We start from the raw sequence: 14593 nt of genomic DNA on the forward strand, positions 1-14593 counted from the left end.
CAGTAAGTAGTTTTTATTTTAAAAAGATAATAATAAAAAATGAAAGCAGGCTACATGAAGAAAAGTAATATTTAAGGTTTTTTTTTCACTAATCGCGAACAAACAATAAATTAAAGTTTTCAGCATGTAACATCCTTCTTTGATAACATAAAATGTTTTAATCTGCGTGAAAGAAATACATATAATAAGTAATGGATTTTTGGAAAAATTAATAATTTATATATATGTATATATATTTTTTATGATAGCCTACATCTCGAAATATTATGAGGTAAATGTTTATAGTAATATTGAATAATTGATATTATAATGTATATAAATTAACAGTAGACGCAGACGTTCCGTTTCTTTTCATAATTTTATTTGGATTATCAACGGACACATCAGGTAAACCTAATAAAATTCAAAATTCTAAGCAAGAATTTTTTCTTTATTCTATTTAAATGGTAGCATATATTTACCGAATAGTTAATTGAGAAGTATTTGTGAAACTATACATTTCTATAATGTTAAGTGATCATATTAGAATAATTATTAATTTATTTAAGAAATCCATTCCTCAAATAAAAATATATATATTTTTATGTAGTATGAATTCATATTAGATATTATAATTATCATTATTACATATATTAATAATTTATCATTAATAAGATTAGATGTTGGTACTCACCTTGTAAGTGGGGGGTGGACACACAAGCGACGCCTGGTGGAGGGGTCGGAAATCAAACAGGAAGTTCTGCAATAAATCCTGATGGCGTCATTATCACGATTACTCGATTAGTTATCAATTTACTTTAATTATTTTTTTTAAATATCAAAGTTATATGTTAATAAAAACATTTTATGTAATATACAGTTTAAAAAAAAATTGTTTTTTTTTGACTAGACAGTGTTAAAAATTCAATATTTTTTTTTTTATTATAATTTATTTTTTATTTAATAACGTTTAGTAATACTCACATGAAAAACTGTGTGTAATTTATTAGAATTGTTCTTTGTATACGAACAACTTCAAATATACCTTATATTAAAGTCTCTTAAATGTTTTACAGAAATTTATATATTTCTGTTACGAAATAATTAAATTTACAGTTAAATTTAACACTGAAATACGTTACTAAATAATATATATATTTACATTTAATGTTAAAAATAAATAAATATATTTATATACATTTTTCTCTCTGACAAGGTCACTTCATTAAAGTCTCATGATAACCCTGAGATATACGTTTTATGATTGTTTTAAATTTTATATTTCACTCGTAGAAATTTCTGAAGAAAAATTAAATAAAAATCGTAATCAGTCTTGTGATATATCTTAACTGTAGCACATCTCTTTGAAGTCACACTGTCCGTTGTATTTGTCGTTGACCGCCTCCTGGGTACCGGGCTGGAACGGGAGCGCAAAACAATGTGGCACACCGGAGGCTGCAGGTAGACTGGGAAATTGGAGGAGGAGCTAGCCCCAACCGGTGACTCGGAGGACATCATTGAGGTCAGGGCAGATCGGCGCAGCCAATGAAATTATTATGTCTCCCTCTACTGCATAAAGAACCCGCTCTAGTTAGTTCTTAGTAGTCTCAGTCGAGATCTTACCTTCAGGTCGGGTGTACGTTATTGTAACACCTGTCCAGTGCATTTTTCTCGCTCTTTATGATGGAAATTATCATTAGAAACGCGTATTTATACATATTAATTAACCTAATTGCAATTATATTATATAAATCTTCTAAAATAATTAATTACAACCGATTTATGTAATAAATACATAATTGTTATAAAAATATATGAAATGAAATAATAGTGAAAGAAAATTTCAAGAATTTTTGCAGTAATGAATCCCAATTGAAACATTTTAAGAATTAAACAAATCTAATAAATAATCCAACTCAAAACTGAATGCAAAAGCTTCTGAAATTTGAACTTTCAGTTTTTTTTAGATAAGTAGGTATAATCTGTTCTTCTTCACCGATTACTCCAGCAAGATCTGATATATCTAAAGTATTTCACTGTACTAAATCAGACAATAAATTTGCAAAAAAAAAGAAATTCTTAAAGTAACATCAGCTATTAATTCATAAAAATAATACCTTATTTCGTTGTACGATGTTTTTTGTGGTTCACATTTTCCCGAGCTGTTTTTGTAACGTTTTTTTAATTTTACTTAATAAAAACAATTGTAATATGTAAATCTCAAGAAAAACCAATGTACTAAATAAAATAACCATGTTAAAATTAACTAATATTTTTTTATTTAATGCTTAGATATTTATAGATAATTTTTTCCTTCTTTCTAAATACAAACGCTATCAGATATATTATTATAAGTTAGCTTCAAAAGTTTTTTAAATGTTTCCATTCCATAACAGTAACATCTTGATATTTTAATATTTATTTGTGAAGTAAATAAAACTCCGAGGGTCATTCAATAATTAGATACAAATTACTGGAGCTGAAACACTTTATTTAAGCAGTTGATTTGCTTACACATACACTTATTTCACCCCTCCATCAACTTATTTTCCCCTTCTACAAAGAAATCTGCATTTTAATATCGAAGCCAATTTAGTGAATTTTTTTACATATTTTGTTTCTTTTTTTTGTTTAACCTTCGGGTCTACCGTTATGCATTGCTTCAGAGGATGAATGATTTGTAGTGAAAATGTCATGCCTGACTGGGATTCGAACCCGGGACCTCCGGATGAAAGGCCGAGAGGCAACGTCATCATTACCATTAAAAATGTTTACCATGTAGTTTAACATGCTTGAATTGATTGAACAAGTGAAAATCCGATGGGTTAAAGTCAATTGTATAGCGTGGTGAGGTAGTACTACTCAATTCCATTTGTCGATGGTTTTTTAAGTTGCCTGAAGTGTGTGAGACCAGGCGTTATCGGGACAAAACAATTCTTCTTTATTGAGATCCAAGGCGTTTTTTCAATACTGTTTCCCTCACTTTATGATAACTATGTCATAATAGTATGTACTGTTTATTGTTCGCTGCTTATCTGAAAAATCGATATAAATCAGTCCATAAATATCCCTATGGTGATTTTTTCTTGACAGATGATAATTCCGGTTCATAATGGTGAATACATGTCTTATCGCAGGTTAGAATACTGTAAAAGAAGAATCACGTTCCTGTTGATACCGTTAATCAGCTCTGTACACATGCCAAATCATTTTTCCTTACGGTGATCTGAAAACTTTCTTGGAACCCATCTTCCGCTATTTTTATGGTACATAAGCTTGCTGGAGATAATTTTATAAACTGTACCAGCACTGTAATTTTTCAGCTATAATTTCAACTGTAATCCGTAGGTCTTCTTGATGAGAGAGTCTATGCGAGTTTCAAGCGCTGGAGTTGAAACTTCTAGAACTGTGCTGAAACAGTTCTGATGTTCGACTGTAAATTTTCTTCCCACTTGTAAAAATCTCTGCGATTTGTACAGCTTTTTTTGGTTGTACTAGGGTAAATGTTAACCGGTTTTTTGGAAAGCAAAAAAAAGATCACTGCGCGCTACCTAATTCATCATAAATTGAGATTTTGAAGTTGTAAACAATTTTGTTCTAACATTACAGTTTACTGTTCTTTATGTTCTGAAATATTTTAACCTTCTTATCAAATCTTTTTCTGCTATATCTATTTCCATTTTTTATTATTACATGACCAATTTTATGCAGAAATAAATGCATAAAATTGCATTTTATGCAATAAAATTTGCATATAATATATATCCGTAATAATATACGGATATATAATATATTATATCCGTATATTATTACGACAATATAGTTTTTATCATGAACGAAAAAGTTTGTATTTTTCGAATTACATCGTAATGAGTACTTAATGAAAAAAATTAAGTTTAGAACCATATTAAATTATGTTCTTTTCTACGTTATTACGGATAGTTTCAGTTTATTTGAAATAATCCGGTAAGAATTATGAAAAATTATCAATTAAAAGTTATCCATGTTTTCCTGTTTATGCTCAGCTGGATTAAAATAATTTTTCTTTTTGATGGTTAATCAAAATATCCGTCTTAACGGATTCCTTCAATAATGCGGGTATTTTAACAAAACTTGCTATTTTAACTCTTGAATGCAGGGAATTGTTTTACACTGAAAATTTTGTTTTAGGTTCTATTAAAATATGTGTATATTTTCATACTTTTACTTTACAATGGAATGAGAAAGTGATGATGAAGGAACCCAGTTTATTTTATTAAACCCACCGGGTTGGTCTAGTGGTGAACGCGTCTTCCCAAATCAGCTGATTTGGAAGTCGAGAGTTCCAGCGTTCAAGTCCTAGTAAAGCCAGATATTTTTACACGGACTTGAATACTAGATCGTGGATACCGGTGTTCTTTGGTGGTGGTTGGGTTTCAATTAACCACACATCTCTCAGGTATGGTCGAACTGAGAATGTACAAGACTACACTTCATTCACACTCATACATATCATCCTCATTCATCCTCTGAAGTCTAATATCGAAACGGTAGTTACCGGAGGCTAAACAGGAAAAAGAAAAGTTTATTTTATTAAAACTGGCAAAATGTCAGCTGATTCTTAGTGCTTACAATTTTCTTCACGTGTACGTGTCTTGTATGAGTCTGTAAGTTTTTATTGAAGAACATTGTGAATTTATTTTATTTCTTGAACGGTGAAATTATAATTTCACCGTTCAAGTTGTAATTTCTGTTCTTCCTAAAGGTATAATTATAGTTAAATTGACATTTTCAAAAATGAGAAAATGAAATAGAAAAGAACAAGGTTTAATATGGTGTAACACTTTTTTTTTCTCAGAATTGTTTTTAAGGTACAAAAAATACCAGGTTTTATTTCGTCACATGAACCAAATAATTCTTACAAATTTAATACTGAACTAGAAATCAGTTAACAACGCTTATACCTTTTTTATTTCCTTATACGAACTAAAGGAAGTATTGAGATCGCGAAAAATTTCGGTTATCAGATTTCAACGTAACATTTTGACATCCCTGAATTCATTTTGACTATTTTCGGCGTGACATCTGTACGTACGTACTTACGTATGCATCTCGTATAACTCAAAAATGATTATCCGTTGGATGATAAAATTTTGGATTTAGGACTGTTGTAATATCTAATTGTGCATTTCTCTTTTTGATTGCAATCGACTGAACAAAAAGGCCCAAAAACCAAAAGAATCTAAATTTTGGGCTTTTTCTTAACTGTAATAATAACCCTTATTTAGAGCTTTTCAACGATATATCATAAGTGATACTTATGTTCATTGGTTCCAGAGTTATAGCCAGATGAAATTTTAATTAATGAAATGTTCTTATAAGGGGATCTTTTTTTAACTTTTTTTTAAAATTTAAATATATTAATTTAATAATTATTAACCCCTTATTCAAAAAAAAATCCTTGTGGTATATAATAATTCAATAATAACAATAAAAAAAATATCAGGAGTTATTAATGAAAGAAAATTTTGTGTACTTTTCATTAAAAAAAAAAAATTGTATATGTAATTTAATAGGCATACAAGGAGGTTATATGGTGTCCGCATCAGATTCTTTTCTTCTTAGGTTCTTGTCTTTTGAAAAATGAACATAATGTACTAAACAACATAAGGTACGTTTTTCTATACATCTAATTATTATTTAACTAATTTTGAAACCTGTATTTTCTGGCAATGATAAAATTGTAATAGGAAATATATGTATTTTTTTATATATTTATTTTTAGTAACACCAATGTTCAAAATATTACTAAAAGAAAACACACCTTTTTTCAGTTTAAAGCAGTTTTTATTATCAAATAAAATTATTTTAAATATAATATTCAAAGGATTATTTATTAATTATTAATGCATAGTCTCGTTCTTGCTTCGTCAATTAGTTCAAAAGAAAAAGAAATATTAAAAGAATTTTTATAAGTTACAAATCAATAAAAATATAAACGCTGTATAAACAGCCACTGTGTCTCGGTACATTATCTAAGGCGATTCTAGATAATTCAATATTACTTTTGTCATCCTTGATCAGGGATCAAGGATGATGATGATTCAAGGAACTTCATTTATTGATTTCTTCCAAACGGAAATACAATTATGTAAAACAGTTTAAAAAAAAAGTTTTTTTTTTTGTAAAATAAATTCAGGATTCAAACAGTTTCATTTGTTTTTCAGCTAAAAAAAGTTACAACGTTTATTTTAACAAGTTAAAATATATTAGTTACGTATATCTTCATATATAATGTTATATCATAGAAACTTACAATTAAGTAAATAAATAAAAATAATGCCATCTTTGCCGTCAGTATTATATTGAATTAAGGTTTTGTAAGCAGATAGCTTTTCTTTAAAAAACCTTAATAAGCTATATTTTATGGTATATCTGTTATAATAGCTTCACCTTAGAAGGAGAAAAAGATTAATTTTGTTCCATAAAACAACATTATTATTTCTGTAATTTTTTTATTTTATTAACTAAAATAATTACGATTATATTGGTGTAATTATGTCGGAATGTAATATTTTTATGATGCGGTTTTAATGAAGTTACTGGAAGACGTTTTACGGATATTTTCCCATTAAATATGTGTCACAATAATGCTGATTACTTTAAAGAAATAGTTATAAAGTTTTTTTATTGGAAAGTTTAAGTTGAAAACCTTGTTTTGTTACCGATTATAAGCTTTGAAAGATTTTAATGTAATATGCAATATGTTATATTATTTATTTATTTTTTCTTTAATTGAGTTTTTATTATTCTTCAAAAGGTTGTATGTGCGGTAATGATAAACGTCAGAATAAGTTTTGGATAAATAGAAATTAATTTTTTTATACGATTCTAAAATATCTGAAGATAATTTACATTATACTGATTTAATATGTATTTATGGAAGAAGATTTTTTTACTTTCTGGTAAATTCTGTTTGTTTTTTTTTTGTGACTCACGATATATGTCTTATAGGTAGACTGATAAAGGTTTCATTTAAATATCGTGAAGAAAGCTTTGTAAATCGTTTGATGCGTTTGCCTGAAAATCGTTTACATGCAAACAAGCCAAACATTAACCCACCTGTATGTTGTAACAGTCATCTTGTTTTCCGTATAACTTTTCATAATGAGGACCATTATAATTATATTTTTAACCATTTTAATGAAGGAAGTCAAAATTTTTCGAACCGGTTCATTCACCACATCATTCAGTATCTAGTTTTCTGTATTCATAGTAATTTATTATTATCATTTGTGTACAAACACCAATTTTCTTTTACGAATGTCTTATTTGTGTTCAATTCGTCCTCTTAAAAGATTTGTCAAATAAAAAAAAAAGTTCACTACTTAAAAAAAATAAAAATATTACAATTCGTTTAATTAAAATCGGTTCCAAGAAGGAATCATAAGTAAATAGAAATACAATAAGCGCTTGATGAGGGGTTTCCAATGAATCCACTCGGTAAACATACATACATAAGACAAAATAGTTCAAATATGATAGAAATATAAGACAGTAATTCAGTTGTGTAAATGTACTTGAACAGATTCACTTCATAAAAGTACAAAAGTTCATAAAACCTAAAGAAAAAATCAAATAATATTACAGGACAAAGGAAAAGAAAAATAAACCGGTAACAAAATCTGCTAACGAAAGGAATTTAGGTCTTTGATCAGGCATACAGAGAATGTTCATCATTTGAGGGATGTCGTCCCATGCCAAGAGTAGCTTAGACACCCCCAGGTCCAGCATGTGAAGGCGTTTGAGTTGCCGGACATCCTCACCCTTATCTTAGAAACTCAGCGCTAGATAGTTCACATGATTACCTAGCCGTTCCTTATTTGTAGTGTGAATCCAATCACTTGATTTCCTCGCAGATATAAGGCAATTCCAGATAGAATTTTTTCGTACCGTAAAAACCGTGGCGTCTCTGTAATGGTTCTCCCTAACTTTTTTCTGGCAGTTTTGTGTAATCTCAATGTTGTAAAAATTTTTAATTTATATTTTAATTCCTATAACTTTCAATATTAAGTTTAAAAGAAAAAGGTTCACTTAAATCCTTGTACCTTTACAAACATCCAATAAATAGGAATATAAGAAAATTCTCAAAAAATGTTTACAAACAAGAAAAATAATTAATAATTTGGGTTTGAGGTATGATTAGTTTACATGTTTTTAATTTTAAGATTTCGATTGGGACTGCCTAAAACGAAATATCAGTTTTTTGAATTTTTTTAATGCTATTAAAAAAAAAAAAGTTTTTTTTTTTAAATATTGTTAATTAATATTTATTATTATTTATTATTCTGTTATGAATATTATTGCCCAGTATCTACCAATATTATTTTTTTGTGGCTATCAAAATGGAAAACTAGTTTTAAATTTTGCCTTTTTGAACAGAATTGTGTTACTTTTTAATTTTTTCAATTTTTTTCTAGTTACACATTTTCCTTGATAATTTTAAAACTTAACAGAGAAACTTTTAACAGGAAATTGTATTAAGTTTGTTTTTTTAATTTATAGATTTCTTTTATCTTAGATTTTCTTTTATTTATAGGTTGCATTATATATCTTTTATTTATAAATTTTATTTTATAGATTTTCTTTTTTTTATTGAAATATATTCCATGAAACTCATATTTATTTACATAAATATAATCACATGCTGTATTTTTATAAATAAATTAAATCGAGTGCAATACATTCATTAGAAAAAATCTCCGTTTTGATTTTTCAGACGAAAAATTACATTTACAATGTAACGATCCAATCATTTACAATGAAACAGGCCTTTTTTTCTATAAAAATATAAAATTCATCTGAGGTTTTTGGCCTAAAAAAATATAATTGTATATGGATTTTTGTAAAATATACTATTTAAAAAAATATATATTTCTCTGAAAAAAAATTTTTATGTTTTAGGTGTAACTGCTGACTTACTACGAACCTTGAAATGAGACGATTTTCCAGTCCATTATAATTATGACAACTATAAACCGTTTATTTTTCAGCTCCATAAAAGTAGCAGGTAATTTTAAAACAACATATTTGAAATTACAATTTTATAAAATATATTATTTAAATTAAAAAAAGAGACGTAACAAACAAAATATTTAATAGATCTTCAATTGCTTTATACTGAAAATTAACCAATTAAAATAAACAAGAATTGCTAAACTGGGAAAAGTACAAATATTGTAGACCAAACCTAAAAACGATTCCCTAATTTATTTTGTCGTAAGTCACTAATGTTTGTGAATGTTGAGCTGCATTAAATTCTTTATTTAAGTGTTTGACCGACTTTACAATACACACGTCACTGTAGTCGTTATTAGTACTTAAAAGACTTCGGTCGGTTTCTGATAGGACCTGCTAATTACTCCACGACCCCATAAATATGTACTCTTCTATCTAAGCAGTTTTTTTAATCAGTTACAATCTATTTTCTCTCTCTCTCTCTCTCTCTCTCTATATATATATATATATATATATATATATATATATATATTATTGTTTAAATAATAATAATAAGTTATTATTATATATAACTAATTAAATTATAATTAAATCTTTAATTATTATTTAAATCTATACAACTTGATTTGTCGATGTAAATGGTTGATTATTTGTATTTTTTTCCTTCAAATGCCATTTCCATAACTGACAAGGTCGGACAATTTAATGGCTATTCTGATTTATTTTAAATAAGTGTGATATAAATTCATTTAAAGTAAAACGTTAAATTATTCTCTGCGAAACTCTTTTCATTTACTTATACCGTTAAGGTGTTATTCATTTGATTGTAATTCGGATATTTGTGATTGTTTTATGATAAATAAAACTTAATGAATCTTCTATTCTGATTGTTACATAATAATATATTACAAAGATCACTTCATTATAAAATGAATTATAAATATATAAACAAATTTATTTGTATATATAAAAAAACTGACAACACAGTTGAAGGACTTTCCCGCCACGGGTTTAAAGCGCGCGCGCGCATGCCGTATTTATTTAACGCGGATGTGGCGGTACTAGCGGCGACGGTCGGCACTAACTAAACAAATGTAATTTCGCAACTTACATAGAAAAAATTTCGCTTGTATAGCTACGAGACTTTACGCACCAGATATACAAAGTCGACCGTGCGATTGAGTTTGAGACCCAGCCAGACCTAGTTATTTTTATACTTTACTTATACATTTATTTATTCTACTGTTCATCTGTGACGTCACAACATAGCAGTAGTTAGAGAATCTTTTGGGGTGGGGGTGCAATTTTTTTACAAATATTGTTATTCTTTAATTAACAGATGTGTCAAAGGAAAATATAACTTTAATTAGGCGAAATCTCGAGATACTGAAAGTGACTTTGCTCTCACCCCCTTGATCTTTAAAGTTGAAAATTTAATGGCATCAATTCCCCGTATATAGAAGTAATCTGACAAAGTTTGGTCAATATCGGTCCCGTAGCTTTGGAGATATAAGGTGATTTAGATAGCTAACACCGAACATACACATGCACATACGAACATTAATATCCGGAAAATTTCCAAACGGTTTTTTGGGTTTCTTAAATGTCAAAACGTCAAGATCCGGTGTAAACCGCATATGATCCGTATTGGACTGGTTGTAATATTTTCCCTTTTTGAGCTATAACTTTGCTATAGCATCATCTAAACGGGAAAGTAAAAGCATGTTTGTATGTCCGTTTGTTTTTTATACAGATTTAGTTCTTTTTACATTCGTGATGAAATTTTGTAAAATAATAGTTCCAAGCAATAGGAAAATCGGTCTACATTTCACTTTGAAAAAATAACCCCTCCCCACCTATATTTTCCATCCTTTAAGCAAAATTTTGATGTGCAGCTTTGAGGTATTACTTTAGTATCTCGAAAACGGTGAGGAAATCGACAAAAGTGGAAATAATTTTCTGCAAGCCCATAAAAAGTTCTACAAAATGAAAAATCCCGGCTCCGATAGCGTTCTTCGTTCCGAATTTATCAACAATTAAATCTGAAAATTTGTACAGAAATGTTTTGTTCTTTAACCCGTTGTGTGAGTGATTCGCCATTTCATCTGATATCTTCTTCCCACATAACTAATTAAAGTTGTCAGATAAATAAAACTGTTGTCGGTATGCCGTCTATTAACCCTCCTTTCACCTCTTATGTGCGCAGAAGAAATAAAAATATTTAAATGAAGCTTCCTTACTGTGCTCTGAATAATGCACGGGCAACGCCGCGTAACCTACTTGTACCTAGTTACAAGATAAAAATAGATATAATTAAAATCCCAGTTTAATTATTTAAATATAAACATATGATATGATGTTACGGTTAATACATTAAATTAAAAAAATTATTACAAAATAATTCACAGTTCAGAAGGCGCTGTAGAAAATTATTTTGAACACACGTTATATACACGTTGAACGGGATGCAGATAAAATAGATTTTTTTAATTATTTTCATTTAAAAATTTTGTCGAGAGAAAAATATTGTTTTTGTTAAAGAAAATCTTTTAATTGTAATTTAAATAAATTGATGTAAAGATTGAATTTATGAAAAATGACAACAGAAGGATAAAAAATTTATTTTCGGCACGCCGGGAGGCGGAGGTAGATTTCACCGAGCAAAATATGGGTAGGCGAATTCGGAATGTACGAGATCGTATCAAACATTTCTTTCCATGTTTTACGGGCAGTACGTTTTCTCATTAGACTACAAACTACTGCTAAATTTATCAAGATTTCCTTATGATTTTTCCTGAACTGCTTGACAACACATCTATTTGAGGATTAGTGGGAGATTCTAGGTTTGTTTCTTTGTATTGATAAAAAAATGTCTTCAGAACGTTTTATTTTTAAAAAAATGTAACATCAGTGATGTTGAGAAGATGATTTCGAAGTACATGTACAGCCACCCTCTTACGACTGGGGCTGGAATTGTCTTTATTTACGTTCTCACTTTCCCTCGCGAAATATTGACTCAACCCGTTGGGAGATTTTCGCTGTTGGTAACTTTTCTTTTTAAGTTTAGACATATTTATACACTTTCATATTAAGCAAGGATAACGCACAGAAAAATCACAATTCTTGGCAATAAAATATTGTCACTTGCAAAAATTAAAATATACACAGTACTAAGTCACGGCAGCTTAATTGCGTTCACTTCAAATTTACGCAATACGACAATGGTTTTATATGTAAACAAGATTCCAATATTTAGCGTATGGAAAGTCTCTCCTTCTTACAATACCAGCAATATTTTGGGTATCGCTTGTCGTAAGGGTTGGTCATATCAAAAATCGTTACAGACAAAATTTTAAGGTAATATTTAGAGGACTAACAACCACCATAAACGAATTCTATCCTGTGCCTATTAAAGGAGCTATGATTTTTTTTTTGTCTTTGAAACCCCATTTTTCCATCCTATTGGCCAATGGTTGGTGATATCAAAAAACTTTCCTTATCCAAAGAATTGTAGGAACTTTAAACGAATTTGATATTTTACTTAATAAGAACGTTATAGCGATATTTAAGTCCCACAATTTCCACCCCTATGGTTCGATTTTGCCCATTAACGAACTTGACGGAGATTTTTGGTTGTTATATTTTATATATCAGTTTGAAAGTGATTGGCGTAAAATTACAGCAGTTATCGTGTCCACAAGAAAGTGAAATATATATATAAATGTATATATAAACTTTTGGACTGACGATGGTTTTGGGGTTACTTTTTTTATGAAATCTACCTAAAAGGCCCTTTCTCGTAGCTCTAAATATTATGTTTATTTATTTGAAAACAGTTCCGTTGTCTTGTTTGGTAAAGAAGTGTTAATACTGTTAGTTTTTAAGAATTATTGTCTTATTTTTGCAAAGATTGGTCTTTCAAAAAAAAAATTATACAAGGAAAAGTAATTGATTTAAACCTCTGCAGTCAATGATTGATTGTAAGTTGTTTGGATATCTGCGTTAAAGTTTAGACATTACTTGTCGAGGTGTAATCACGCATTCTCCTGGATTTATTCTCCGAAGTTTTGCTTTTCCTTATTTCAAACTAATTTACGGGATAATATTTTTAGTGAATATTTTTCAAAACGACAATAAAAAAATTTTTATTGTGTAACAATGGTTTTTAAAAATTAAATTTACGGTTGGGTGGAAGAGGGATGTATTATATTGTGTAATAATCTTAAAATATTACTTATGCATGTTTCTTTAATATTTTACATTTCTTTAATGACTTTTATCATTTTAAACCCAAAACACTATTTTTTTTTTTTTAGCCCCCCCATAATTAGATACTCTAATGGAGCCGTGGTGTGTAAGGATTTCTTTACACAATCTATTCCACCTATAACATGTATTCACTTATTAGTTATTTTTAGTATAGTGATGAACTAGATATAAAAAAAAAGTTTGATATTGTGGCAGAGGAAGTAATTTATTTATATAATATTTTATTTATCTTACAGTTATTCGTAAAGTTTTTATTTTTTTAATTATTTTTACTTCTTAAGTACGAAGTAAAGTATTGTGATGGAGGAAAATTTCGGTTTCCAATTTTCAAGGAATATATCCATTTTGACTACTTATTATTACACAGTATAATACTAATTATTTAATTTAATTTAATACAGAGTTAATATCTACCACATTTTAATGTGTTTTTTTTAAAAAATAAACTTCGAAAATTTTACGTTTGTATTTTTTTTTAACTTTATTCATATCATTTAACTGAGAATTAAATTCTATACAAAGATTGCTTAAAACTATGTTTTTATTATCCATTTAACAAAAGATATTTACCAAACATAAAAAAATTATATGTTTTTCGACCCCAGTCTTTTTCTTTTACCCCAGATTACTCAAAAACTACAAAAAATATAGATTTTGGGATCTATTTTTTCAATTTTTTCTGGATAGATTTCATATAAAACCACTTTTACCCAAGAACTACAGTCTGGCTTAATTTTACCCAAGGCGCAGAGGTCAGGGTGAACTCTTTCGCCAGCCGACAATCGCTAACGAAGCATTTCTGAACTTTTATTTTTATAAACGTTTTACTTTATTTCCACCAGTAGAACATGTCCTGAAAATTTGTTATATTCTTCATGAATCAGTCTGTATTAACTTTAACACCGTAACATTTTATATTTTTGATCAACGCTAACACGTTACATGAAAAGTTTAAACAATTTTATTTACGATTTTAATTTTGTCAGCTTATGCCGCTTTCTTTTACTTTTATGTTTATCAGATGCATAAAGCTTTTCATAATCAAAACATTCAATGGATTTGAATTAACTAGCTGATTAACAAATCGAAAGGTTATTTCTAAAGCGCGTTTCCTTACAGTATGAAAAATATTTCCCTTTGATCATCGTGAACTAGAATAATATTTTCATTTTATTTTAAAATTAATATAAACTGCTATAATATAATTTAAATAATTAATTATAAATTACATTAATTTCGTTAATAAATGCTATGAATACGTATTAATTTTCATTCGCTTCTAAAATTAATATATACTAATACAATAATTTAATTTTAATCATTGCCCGTTTATTTTTCCACCTTTTCA

At 28.3% G+C, this 14593-nt stretch overlaps 1 protein-coding gene across 1 annotated transcript in view; it reads right to left on the minus strand.

Annotated features, from left to right (window-relative positions):
• The window catches only part of LOC142326493 (uncharacterized), a 204428-nt gene extending 203564 nt beyond the window's left edge, over window positions 1-864 (minus strand). Inside the window, exon 1 of the mRNA XM_075369076.1 lies at window positions 674-864. The gene's annotated coding sequence lies outside the window, so the exon portion shown is untranslated. The remainder of the gene's footprint in view (window positions 1-673) is intronic.
• Window positions 865-14593: the final 13729 nt, after the last annotated feature.

The sequence above is a fragment of the Lycorma delicatula genome, chromosome 6, assembly GCF_047948215.1.
Source record: "Lycorma delicatula isolate Av1 chromosome 6, ASM4794821v1, whole genome shotgun sequence".
NCBI lineage: Eukaryota > Metazoa > Arthropoda > Insecta > Hemiptera > Fulgoridae > Lycorma > Lycorma delicatula.